The sequence below is a fragment of the Tenrec ecaudatus genome, chromosome 12, assembly GCF_050624435.1.
Source record: "Tenrec ecaudatus isolate mTenEca1 chromosome 12, mTenEca1.hap1, whole genome shotgun sequence".
Taxonomy (NCBI): domain Eukaryota; kingdom Metazoa; phylum Chordata; class Mammalia; order Afrosoricida; family Tenrecidae; genus Tenrec; species Tenrec ecaudatus.
The window spans coordinates 141,854,683-141,867,605 of NC_134541.1; the positions used below are offsets into that span (position 1 = coordinate 141,854,683).

General features: G+C 52.2%; 1 long non-coding RNA gene across 1 annotated transcript in view; it reads right to left on the reverse strand.

The window, feature by feature from the left end:
- The window catches only part of LOC142422180 (uncharacterized), a 33,150-nt gene extending 20,899 nt beyond the window's left edge, over positions 1-12,251 (reverse strand). The window contains exon 1 of the long non-coding RNA XR_012779062.1: positions 12,037-12,251. This is a non-coding gene — a long non-coding RNA (uncharacterized LOC142422180). The remainder of the gene's footprint in view (positions 1-12,036) is intronic.
- Between the last annotated feature and the right edge of the window lie 672 nt (positions 12,252-12,923).

Genomic DNA, 12,923 nt, shown 5'->3' on the forward strand with positions numbered 1-12,923 from the left:
GAATTCACTTGAACTTTCTGCATAAATATTTATCCTCCAGGAGACAATAGGAGGAATCCTTGGAAAGAATTCATTATTTTTCTCATCTTGGCTTGGAACCGCATTGTCCCGGATTCCTCTCCCTGTGTCCTGGAATCCCAACAAAAGGAACGGAACCTCAACAAAATGCCAGGCAAGCCAATCTTAATGGAGAGTTCAATCTCTCCTGGAACTAAAAGGTGGTTTATCTTTTTTTTTTTTTGCAAAAAGAAAGAAGGGAAGAGCCAGAGCTCTCTCTGCTTTGAAAGGGTGGCTGTTCCCAACTCTTCTCCTTCCCGAGCCGGTCATGTTGGGAACGGTTCCCCAGCCCTCTCTGTTTGGTGGCCTGTCTGACAATGTGAGGGAAACCAGTCTGTCTGCTGGGAAGCCCTTGCATGAAGTAGTAGATCCCTCTCTTCATCCCTTGTGAATGGGGCCCTTGAAGGTCAGTGTTGTAGATCCAGTTGTACAACGGGATTTAAAATATTTAAATTGTATGCATGCTGCCAATAATGGCATGAATATCACGTCTGAGTTATCATGACATTAAGTGGAGGAAAGTTTGGCTTTCTTAAGACATCACTTGGCATTTCACCTCCCCTAGCCATGGTCCTCCCAGTCCCCTTTTGTGGCTAAGTTTGTATTACAATAATCTTACAGTACTCTTAGAAGGATGCCCTACAGATTATGTTCTAATATTTGATCCAACTGTGCCTGGCTTTCTCCTAGCTCTGTGTAAAGATTCCCCAAACAAAATTCAACGATCATCATTTCTATGAAATACTCACTTAAAAAAGGCATGTTCCCCTGGACAAAATTCAGATGATCTCAGAAAATAATCCAAGCAACCCCAACACTTAGAAATGGGGTGATGTAGCTTGCTTTGAGAAGCCTTCCCGCCTGGCTACCAAAAGGGCTTACAAGGCCAGTCGGCACGAGACAGATCTGTTAGTAGTTAGACAAGTGACTTACCCTTGAATATTACCTGAAAGAGATAGTAGTGCCTTGGGGACCCATAAAGAAGTTGAAAAGCCATGGTTCTCAATCAGGGGCCATTTTGCACCTCCCCCTCCCCACCAGGAGATGGTTGGTCCTATGTGGAAACATTCTTGGTTTTCACACTTGAAGGAGGGGATGAGGTATTCCTGGCATCTAGTGAGGAGAGGCCACGATGCTGCTAAATCTGCACTCTAAAGAAAGCACTGTTTAGTCCAAAGGGTCTTTAGTGCTCAAGGTCGTGGGTGATAATAACTGTTAAATAAGGATGCATCTAACCAGTCTGCTTCTAGAAACAGAATGGATCATGAAGAGCTGGGAATCACCCAAAAGGGTTTTGGAGTTTCCCTTCCACCTATTACAACTAGTTGCTGTCCCGTTGCCTTCATGTGTCTTAACGTCAAACTGCTCCACAGGGTTTTCAGTGGCTCTTTTCTAAAGTAGATGACCGGGTGTTTCTCTGAGGCTCCTCGAAGTGCCTCTGGGAAGACTCAAGCCTCCAACGCTCTATTAGCAGTCAAACATCTTAACCATTTTTACCACCTAGGGACTCTTTAGCCTCCATGACTTGGTCTCAACTCATGTCAGTGCCTTCTTATTCAGCTCACACAGTTTCCACTCGTTTCAAAATGACTTTGACACCACAAACACTGCTTTCTGTTTGTTCTCTCTTCCCTCGTAGGCTGCCATGTGTCACGCAATGAAGACGTCTCATGTTGTTGTGAGGTGCCATCATGTCATTTCCAACTCATAGCGACCCTCCGTACAAGAAAACGAAACACTGCCGGCTCTGCATCAGTCCCACAATTGTTCTCATTTGAGCCCCTTGTTGCAGTCCCTGTGTCGACCCGTCTTGGCGAGGGTCTTCCTTTGTCACTGCCCCTATGCCTTACCGAGCAGATGTGCTTCTCCAAGGACTGGTCTCTCCTGACCACATGTCCAACGTATGTGAGACAAAGTCTCTATCTCGCCTCTAAGGAGCATTCTGGCTGTACTTCTTCTAAGACAGATTTCTTTGTTGTTGCTTTTTAGCAGTCCACAGTACTTTGAAGACTCTTCACTATTTTTCTTTGCTCTTTCTTATTCAATGCTCAACTTTCACATCCATATGGGGCAAATGAAGATACCATGGTTTGGGTCTGGCACATTTTAGTCCTCAAAGTAATAGCCTCGCTTTTCCATACTTTAAATGGGTCTTGCACAGCAGATTTGCCTAATGCAATGACATCTTTTGATCTCTTGACTTCTGCTGTCATGAGCAGATTGTGGATCCAAGTCAGACAAAATCTTTGACAACTTCGACCTTTTCTCGATTTATCATGTCACCTGTTGGAATTTTGGTCTTCTTGAAGGCTAAAATCCTTGATATTCATTAGCAAGTGTCTCCAGCCTTCCTCACTTTCATCAAGCAAGGTTGTGTCCTCTGCATATTGACGGTTGTTAGTAAGCCTTCCTCCAATCCTGAGGCTGTAATCTTCTGCCTATAACCCAGTTTTTCTGATTACTTGCTCAGGATACAGATTAGTATGGTGAAGTGATACAACCCTGATGCAAACCTTTCCTGATGTTAAACCATGCAGTATTCCCTTGTTCTGTTTACACAACTACCTTTTGATCCATCTGCAGGTTCTACATGAGCACAATGAAGTGTTCTGGAATTCCCATTGTTCTGAAGGCTACCCAGAGTGTGTAATGGCCCACACAGTTGAATTCCTCGGCATAGTTGATGAAACACAAGTAAACATCTTTCTGGTATCCTCTGCTTTCATCCAAGATTCATCTGACATCAGCAATGATATCCCTTGTTCCACATCCTCATATGAGTCTGGCCTAAACCTCTAGCAGCTCCTTCTCAATGTACCGCTGCAACCATTGTTGGATGATCGCCAACAAAAATTTATTGGCATGTGATATCAATGTTTTTTCTATAACTTGCACATTCCGTCGGGTCACTTTTCTTTGGTATGGGTACAAATGCTATCTCTTCCAGTCAGTTAGCCAAGCAGATGTCTTCCAGATTTCCTAAATAGATGAGTGAATACTTCCAGTGCTTTATCAGCTTCTTGAAACATTTCAGTTGATATATCCCACCGATTCCTGGAGCCTAGTTTTGGCTAATGCTTTCAGTGCAGCTTGGACTTCTTCCTTCAGTGCCATTGTCACTTGCTCATATGCCACCTCTGGAAATGATTAAATGTCTACTAGTTCTTTACCATACAGTGACTGTTATCTTTCCATCTTTTTGATGCATCCTGCATCCTTCAATATCTTTACCCATGGAAACTCTCTGTCTTGTAACTTGAGGTTTGACTGTTTTCTTAAGTTCTTCCCATTTAAAATGTGCTGAGTGTGTTCTCTCTAGACATATCACTAAAGAAAAGGAATGATAAAGGTTAACTACGGAGGCTTTCCATCAAGCATCTGTCTCTTTAAAGACGATGATGTTTATTCAGTTAATCCTCCCACTGCCTATGATTCCATTAGGAACATCCCCTCCCCCCCCCCCTTCGGTTTAAAAATAAGCAAGGCTCAATGAGGTCACAGCACATTGTTCCATTGTCTGTGGCTGATTTAGACTCATTTAAATCAAATCTCTTTCTTTTTAAAAAGGCCAGGTGGTGATGTCTTACGATGACCCAGTGAGCAGACACCCAGAGCTGCGACCAGCCAGAGCAGGGAATTCATCTGATACCTAGAGACCATGAAGAGTGGCAGCCCCCCGAGTTTTGTCAGTAACGTCACACAGCTCAACGACAAGCTCCTGGCCTGCTGATGTCCAGGGTGGGCTGACACCTGGCCACCGGACCCTTCTGTGATATCCCTGGGCACATGCCCAGCTCACAATCCCACGAATAGGACTACTGTCCTTGGGACATGCCTGTGAGGAGGATAGGCGGGTGCTTGCTGTGGGGTCCACATGGGCCTGGATCAGCTTCCTTTGGCCTCCCTGGCAGATGGTTCCATATGTGAACGGTCAGTACCTTAAGTGAATCTTTGGGAGGATGGTCCACAGGTGTGGGGTTGGGTCCCCTGGGGTCGACAGGTATGATGCTTGGTATACCGTGGCTACCTCTGTCTGGGGGGCTTGCAGGGCACCACAGAGCGTGTGGACAGTTCTGAGGGCCTGCAGACCCACGGGATGTGCATGCGCACCAGGCTGCCTGGAAAGGTCTGAGGGCCTTGGAATCCTGCTGAGAAAACGTCAAAATCCACACACACTACAATTCCAGGGCAAGGATGCTCTCTGCCATGCCCCACCCCCCGAAGCCCAGCAGGCTCCCCAAGGACTGGATGCTTCTATTCTGATCTCACCAAGTGTCGACAGGACGTAACGTGGCTGCCCTGTGGATGGTGACAAAGGTGGAAAGGACCGATGGTATAGGAACTGTGTTGGTGTCCACAGTCTCCTCAAGTGCTGAGGGCCCCTGGGGTGTTTCTTTCATGTGGCTTCAGGACCCAAGTGGGGCTGGGAGAGCGCTGCCTCCATGCACGCTGTGACCTTGCTCCCATAAGTGGTTTCTCGTCCTCACATCCGCCCCTTCATGGGGGTCAGAGCACGTGTGCAGGTGTAATACATGCATACTGGACCCCACCCCATGCTCCTGCTGTGAGCTCCCAGAGTGGCTTCTCGTCCTCATAGCACGTCTTACGTGGCGTGAGAACACGGATGGTGTGGGTATAACACATGTGTAAAGGGCCCACTCCAGGCCCATACTGTGGGAAGTGCTCATAACCGCCTCTAGGGCTTTCTACACGTCTCATCTCTCACCTGGTCACTTCAAACAGGGTCCCTTGACTCTTCCCCTTCCTTTGCCCAATTAGCTCAGGGCCAGGGGTGCCCACTGTGCTGCTCCCTCCAGTGTGGACTGAATGTCAAAGCTGCTTGTTCTCCACCTTGGTTTTGTCCCATTCACCCACCCACCCACCCACAATTGTCCTTCCCTACAAGGTACACTTGGATGCTTGTCACGTTTCCAACTTTCTTTCCCAGCTTTTGCCTCAAGGCCTGTGGCCACTTTCCAAGCAGGTGTTGAGCTACTTTCTGACCTCACAGGCCCGGGCTTCAGAAACCCAAAGATCACAGGAACTCTTTCTGTCCATGAACAAACCCACTGCCACTAGGCCGGTTCTCACACACAGGGATCCTGCACAGGGTGCTTGGGGCCGTCAATCTTTACGAGAGCAGACAGCCTCATCTTTCTCCTGTAGAGTGGCCGGTGGGCTTCAACTGCTGCCTTTCATGTTCATAGCATGATGAGTGGCCAACTATGCCACACCATCTTTTAGAATCAGGGGTGTATTGGACAGGGTCCTCTAGAGAGAAAAACCAGATTGCTAGTAATTATATATAAATATATTTATAAAGATATATATATAATTCAAGAAATGAACCGTTAAATTATATAAAGATAGATAATACAAGAAATTAACAGTTAAATTATATAGCAGTGAGACACTAGCAGTCCTTCAAGGCTTGAGAGTTGCCAGTTGCCAGTCCCATTCTGTAGAGAGAGCTGGGCTACATATATCCAGGCAGCAAACAGCAAGGCCGGTCCCCAACTGTCATCAACTGTCAGTCCCCAGGTCCAGAGATGAACATTCCAATTGTGTGGGCTTAAAGGGACCTCAACTTACAGCGACACAGTCCACAGGCTAGGCATCCCACAAGTAGTGTACCTCTTTAAACTGAGGCACAGAACAACCAAGGTGAGGCTCACTGAGCCATTTATCCCTCTGCCCTTCAGTTAATCCTACTTGTGTTTATCGGCCAGGCTGGCACAATAAACTATAGCAAGGGGTTTTAGTTCTTGGCCAAATATTCTTCTCACTTTGGATAATTCTTTTCTATGGCCTGGGTTCTCTTGTTTGGTCACTAACACTGTCAAAAATGTCACTGAAAGAGTAGAGAAGGCCAAAGTGTGGGGGGCCTTGCCAGCAGCAGAGCCCAGCTCACAATCTGGCCTGCAATCTTTACTTCTCCTTCTGAAGTAGAAGGGCCTTTTTGACCAAAGAAACCCCCACCCCCAAACAAAAGTGTCATCAAGTCAATTCTGATTCACAGTGACCCTGCAGAGCTGCCCCTGGGGCTTCCCAGGCCATCAGTGTTTGTGGGAGCAAACAGCCTGTCTTTTTCCCTCAGAGAAACTGGTGGGTATGAACTGCTGAGCTTCCTGGTAGCAGTTCAAACCCACCAGCTGCTACACAGGAGAAAGACCAGACTGTTCCGGTAAAGACTGACAGTCTGGGACACCCACAGGGGCAGCTCTGCCTTGTCCTGCAGGGTCACTGTGAGTCAGCATCCGATAGCAGTTAGTTTAGCCACATATCCATTAACTCCTCAGGAGAAAGACCAGACTGTCTGTTCTCATAAGCCTGACATCCTGGGACACCCACAGGGGCAGCTCTACCCTGTCCTGCAGGGTCACTGAGTCAGCATCCACTCAATGGCAGTGTTTATTTATCTGCATATCTACCTATGCATTCACTTCTTGACAGAAAGACCAGACTGACTGCTCCCATAAATGCTGACAGCCTGAAGGAATATCGGAGACGCCCTATTTGGAAGGGCATGTTGTCTGGTGGGGAAGGTTCCTGGAACGGCCTGGTGTCAGGGTTCCTTCCATCCCTGCAGCTCACCCTCCCCACCCCCTGCGGCTTTAGTCATTGCTGTCAGTGAGCTGCTGCCCATGTTCTTTGTCTTGGCACCCCCTCAAGACCACCTCATTCTCTCACAAGGCTTGTGTTGGGCCCCATGAGGTCTTTCCATGCAAACAACCCCAGGCTGTTCAGGTGCAGCATGGTTTGCAGAACACGCTGGTGCACTCGCGCGTGCACGTGTGTGTGGGGTGTAGCATGTGGTGGGTACCTGTGTGTACACACTGTGTGCTGTGTACGTGTTAGCATATGTACACACATGGGTAAGAGGGGTGTGTGCTATGTTCGTGTGCAGCTGCATGCGTTGAGGGCAGTGCCTGCAACAGTCCATTTGCGGGAAGTGACAACTCAGGAAAGTTGGGGTGCAGTTTAGGGGTAGAGGGGAGCACTCTGTTCAATCCCTCCCACCAACATGACACAGATATCCTTTCCGGTAAGTCCAGGAGTCCTCCCCCTTGCTTCCTCCTCAACCCCAGGCCTCAGGAGGCCCTGGGGTTAGCGTAGAGCTCCCTGCTGGGGGAGGGACATCAGGCAAGGCATCCTGGGAGGACTCACAGGAGGGGGGTGATCAGACCCCACGTGGGGGGCTGCTGGAGAAAGGCAGCCATTAATCATCCGCCCCCTCCACCAGGAAGTCCAGGATGCTAATTGGCAGGTGCTGGCAGCACTGTGATAGCGTAAGTGAAACCATTCTGTAGCAGCTTCTATTTTGTAACCAAGCTGTGGAAATTCCCGGAAGCCTCCCCTGCCCGTCATTTATCGGGGATTAACAGCCGGCCCACCCTGATCCCGGAAAAATTCCAAGAATGTTCAAACTAACCCCAAGTTCTGCTTCTGTTCCTGCTTGCTTGCATAGCTGCAGAGCCCCAGTGTTTACCCCGCCCCATAAAAACCTAAGTCTGTAAGCAAACGGGGCCATTCTCTGCTCAGAGAACTGGGGCCTGCGCAGGTCTCCTCTTTCTTTCCTATCCCTTTCCAATAAACTTTTGCTTTTTACCAGATTCTGGGTTGTTCTTGTCCGGTTCATGTACATTTTGGAGGTTCCACCGAGATTTGACCAAGTTGTATATCAGTGGGACAAGTGAGACCCCAGGAAAAGGTGTTCTCAGCCAGTGACGCAACTAGGGGAAGGCCTCCCAGAGACGTTCCTCCGCGCCAGTTGTCGGGTCGTCCAGAGTGCTAACAGGTTGGTGTGCACACTCTGGGTTGGGAGGTTAGGCTCGGTTGGACGCAACTTTAGGGCACTCCCAGGGGGTTAGAGAGACGTCTCTGCAACCTCCTGTATCCTTAAACTGATGCCTCATTGATGGCATATTGTTTTTTCTTTCTATATTTAAGTCCCATGTTTCTTGTCTATTGTTTTCGGCTGTGTTGCTTGTTCATGCTCCCAGTTGTCTTCCGTGATTGTTTGATTTTCAACAGGTGAAGTGGAGCCATGGGACAGACACAGTCAACCCCACTCTGTCTTTTAAATAATTTATCTGACTTTTATAAAAGATCTATATCAAGTTATGGTTTCAAAACAAAGTCTTCTCGTCTCAGGACCTTTTGTAAGACAGATTGGGTTGCAGAAGTGCCCGAGTGACCCTCAGAGGGCACCTTTTCCCTACTTCTTGTATACTAGGTATGGAAATATGTCTACAGAAAACCAGGTCATTCAGACCAAATCCCCTACATAGATATGTGGATTGACATAGCCTCTAATCCTCAAGCAGGTCCTGGTAGACACTAGGTACCTGGCGTCTCTGGATCCCATGTGGGTCCGCTGGTGCCCAGTCTCTCTGTCTCACTTGGGCTCCTTTTTCCAGGCCTCTCTGCCCAAGGTGAACCCCCACAGTGCCCAGGCTCGCTGTCCCAGGTGGACACTGGGTGCCTGCCTTCTCTGGATCTCAGGTGAGCCCCCTGGTGCCCGGCTTCTGTCCCTGGTGGACAGGGGGTGCCTGGCTTCTCTGGATCCCAGATGGGCACCCAGGTGCCCAGCCCCTCTTTCCCAGGTGGACACTGGGTGCCTGGTTTCTCTGGATCCCAGGTGGGCCCCCTGGTGCCCAGCCTCTCTCTTCCAGGTGGGTTCCCTGGTGATTAGCCTTTCTTTCCCAGGTAGACCCACTAGTACCCAGCTTCTTTCCAAATGAATCCGAGTGCCCAGCCTCACTGTCTCCAGTGGGAACACTTGTGCCCAGCCTCTCTGTTCTAGGTGGCTTCCCTGGTGCCCAGCCTCTCTGTCCCTGGTGGACACTAGGTGGGCCCCCTGGTGCCCGGCCTCTCTGTCCTAGGTGAACCCCCTAGTGCCTAGCCTCTCTGTTCCAGGTGGTAACACGGTGCCTGGTGTCTCAGGATCCCAAGTGGGCCCCTGGTTCCCAGCCTATATACCTCAGGTCAGCTCCCTGGTGCCCAGGTTTTCTGTCCCAGGTGGGCCCCCTGGTGTCCAGGTTCTGTCCCTCGTTGGCCCCCTGGTGCCCAGGTTTTCTGTCCCAGGTAGGCCCCCTTGTGCCCGGTCTCTGCCCCAAATGGTGCCTGGGTACTCATCTGGGAATCCCGGTTGAGCCCCCTCACTCACTGCACAGTCTCCAAGGGGCTGCTCTCAGCTCACAAGCTACATCCACCAGGGTGGTGGTGAAGGAGGCGACAAGCTCACTAGGCAGCTGGGAGGGGAAGCCGATGGTGTCCACGTACAGCACGGTCAGGCACGAGGGCAGGGAGCCCTTGTAGGCCATCATGTCCAGGGTGGCAAACAGCTGGTCCCAAGGCTGTGCGCTGCTTCTCCCGTCAAGGCCTGGATCAGGTTGGTTTTCACTGGAGAAGGTGCGACAGGGCAGAGGTCACATGTGCAGAGCTTAACCCAAGAAGCTAGCCTCCGTCTCTGCTGGTGCAGTGGGCTGTTGAGGATGAGCCTGGGACACCCCACACGGGCAGTTGTCAGGGCCTCAACCCTTCTCCCTGCACGTCACAGGAAGCGAAGCTGGCGGACCATTCTTGTAGCTGACTCCAAGAGTAACCATCTCTCCTCCCCACCGGCAACAGCTGGACAATGAGATTCAGGGAGAACATGCCAGCATGGAAAATCCCCGCAACTACAGCCCCAACCCCTTCCCAAAGGGAGCCTCCTAGGCCTCTCCTTGAAAAACCCACCACTCTCCTCACTGGGCGTGACTTCCCCGGGCTACTTGCTAGACCACGGAACCTCGTCCTGGAGCGTCTTTTCTAATAAAGAGCTGTGACAGCCTCTTAACTTTTTCTGTTTGTCCTCGTGCTTCAGTTTGTCCTTCTCACAAATATGCCCTGTCCTGGAGGGTACAGGCTGCTGTGAGCCAGCACCGGTGCTGTGGCGACAAAAGGTTTGGCTTTTGTAGCTGAAACTTGCGCCTGAAAGACCCCAGTGAGGTCGAAGTCACTGTGGTATCTGCGAACCAATAACCAACCTGCTCATGGGGTCCGTCCGATCTAGAGCGATTCCATGCAGGCCTCTAACCCTGTCCACGGGGTCTGTCAGACCCAGACTGAACCCATGCAGGCCTCTAACCCTGTCCACAGAGCCAGTGTGACCAGACTGACTCCATGCAGGCCTCTAACCCTGTCCACGGGGCCAATGTGACCCAGACTGACCCCATGCAGAATTCTAACCCTGTCCACAGAGCCAGTGTGACCCAGACTGACCCCATGCAGAATTCTAACCCTGCCCATGGGGTAGTCCCACACAGACTGCTCCTATACAGGGCTTCTAAACCTGTCAGTGTTCACAGAAGCAGAGAGTCTCATCTTCCTCCAGAGAAATGACTGGTAGGTTTGAACTGCTGCCCCTGGAGTGGGCAACCCTGCGCTGACCTCACAGCACCACCAGGGACCCTTCTGAAATGGACACAGGAAACAAAACCCCCACGGCCAGCAAGTCCATTGCGACTGTGACCCCGAGGGTCAGGGTAGAACCGCCCTGTGGGTCCGAGACTCAGTCTTCACAGGAGCAGACGTCCCAGCTCCTTCGGAGAGGCTGGTGGTTTGAAGCACTGACGTGGTGGTGAGGGGTCCACAGCGACCCCGCTGTGCCCACTGGCTACTGAAGGGTTGTGGCAGCTGATGGGCGTGGAGGCCTCCTGGTGCCACAGGCAGCCCATGTACCCGGTGTGGCAACTGCTGTCACGGGGGAGGCTGGCCCAGCCCATGGTGACATCACCCCACCGACAGGCCCCCAGCCTGCACTGTCCTGAGCCAGGCCAATCAGCTAACTGTGTGCACGCAGTGGCCAGCCTTGCTTCCCGTCCGTCTCAGTCGGGGCGCCCCACCGAAGCTCGCTCAGTGCTGCTGCAGCAAACAGGGCCACCTGACTGATGGGCAGACAGGCAGGAACTGCTTGTGAGGTGCCCTGTCGGGAAATGGTTCCCAGGGGGCACTTCAGGAAGCGGATGGTCCTTGCACTGACCCACCAAAGCCTGAGGCAGCCCCATGGTGGGGATGACCCATCCTGACCACTGACCACAGTCGCTGTGGACCACAGGTCACGCCTCACCAGTCTGTGTGCCCACGCCTCCTCCTCATCACAGGCTGTGTGCCAATGTCCACTCATCACAGTCTGTGTGCCCATGTCCCTTCATCAGTCTGTGTGCCCACATCCACTCATCAGTCTGTGCCCACATCCACTCATCAGTCTCTGTGCCCATGTCCCCTCATCACAGTCTGTGTGCCCACATCCCCTCATTACAGTCTCTGTGCTCACATCCATTCATTAGTCTGTGTACCCACATCCCTTCTTCACAGTCTGTGTGCCCACATGCTATCACATTCTCTGGGACCACATCGACTTCTCATCAGTCTGTGTGCCCACATCCCCTCATCATTCTCTGCGCACATCACTTGATCAGTCTGTGTGCCCATATCACCTCAACCTAGTGTGAGTGCCCATTTGACCTCGAGATCACAGTCTATGTACCAACATGACCTCCTAATCACAGTCTGTAGGCCCACATCACCTCATCATAGTCTGTGTGCCCACGTCCCTTCATAACTGTCTCTGTTCCCATGGTCCCTCAACTCAGTATCTGTAACCATGTCCCTTCATCAAAGTCGTTGTACCCATGTCCACTCATCACAATCTGTGTGCCCACGTCCAGTCATCACCACCGAGCAGCCCCAGAGACCGACTCAGCGAATGCAGCCCGAGGAAAATGCGGAGCAGAAAACAAACCCGAGGGCCCCGCCTCCTCTGCTTACCCGGCTCAGAAACCCCGACCCTCCAGAACCCAGAACATTCCGAGGCCGCCCCGCCTCCTAACCCCAGAAGTCTAACCTCGGAGGCCCCACCCTGAGCATTAGGCCCGCCCCCGGGAGCCCGCCCGTCCCCTCGGGTCCGCGTCAGCTTCCACGGGACCCACTCACTGTCCGGGTGGAGCGGGCACACGCGCGGGGCGCCGGCCGGCAGCAGGGGCCCTCAGCTCAGCAGCGTCTCTTCCTCATCCCGCACCTCCTCTCCTTCCGAATCTTCTGGCTCCTCTCCCCGGGCTCCCGCCCTCCGCACGCCACACGCGGGACCCATCCACCACCCCCGCGGCCCGCCACCCGGAGCCCGGGGACTGAAGGCGGCGGGGCGGGGCGGGGCGGGGCGGGGCGGGGCGGGGCGGCCGTGAGTCTCGCGAGAGAACCGGAGCCCATTGCGAAGGACAGCCCGGAGGGTCATAATTCGCTCCTGCCGCCGCCGGGGGCGGGGCTTCTGCCGCGTCCCCATTGGCCACAACGGGTCACGTGTTGGCTGAAGCTGAAGCCGAGCCAGGCGGTCCTAATCTGGGTGGGCGTGGGGGCTCGGTCGATGCCGTCTTCCCTAGGAGCCCAGCTTGGGGTTCCCGACTGGGGGGCATCTCAATATTCCTGGCGGGACAGCAGTGGAGTGCTCAGCCGCTGACTGACGGTCATTTGTTCAAGCCTGCCAACAGTCCCGCTGAAGCAAGACCAGGTGATCACCGGCCTTAAAGGTGACACTTTGGTGTCACGTGAGGTCTCTGAGTGGGAAGGGACTCGAGGGCACCTGACCACAAAACGAGCTGTGGACCCACCCTGGTCCCTTCGAGAGCCCTAGTGGCACCGTGGTTAAGCGCTGTAAACGGAAAAACCAGCGGCTTGAATCCAAGGTGGGAGAAAAGATAGGCAGTCTGTTCTCCTCAAGATCCTCGAGCCGGTTCGCCTCAGAGCAACCTGATGTACAAAAGCACAAAACACGGCGGGGCTGCACTATCCTCACCAGCGTTAAGTTTGAGCCCATGACTGCAGCC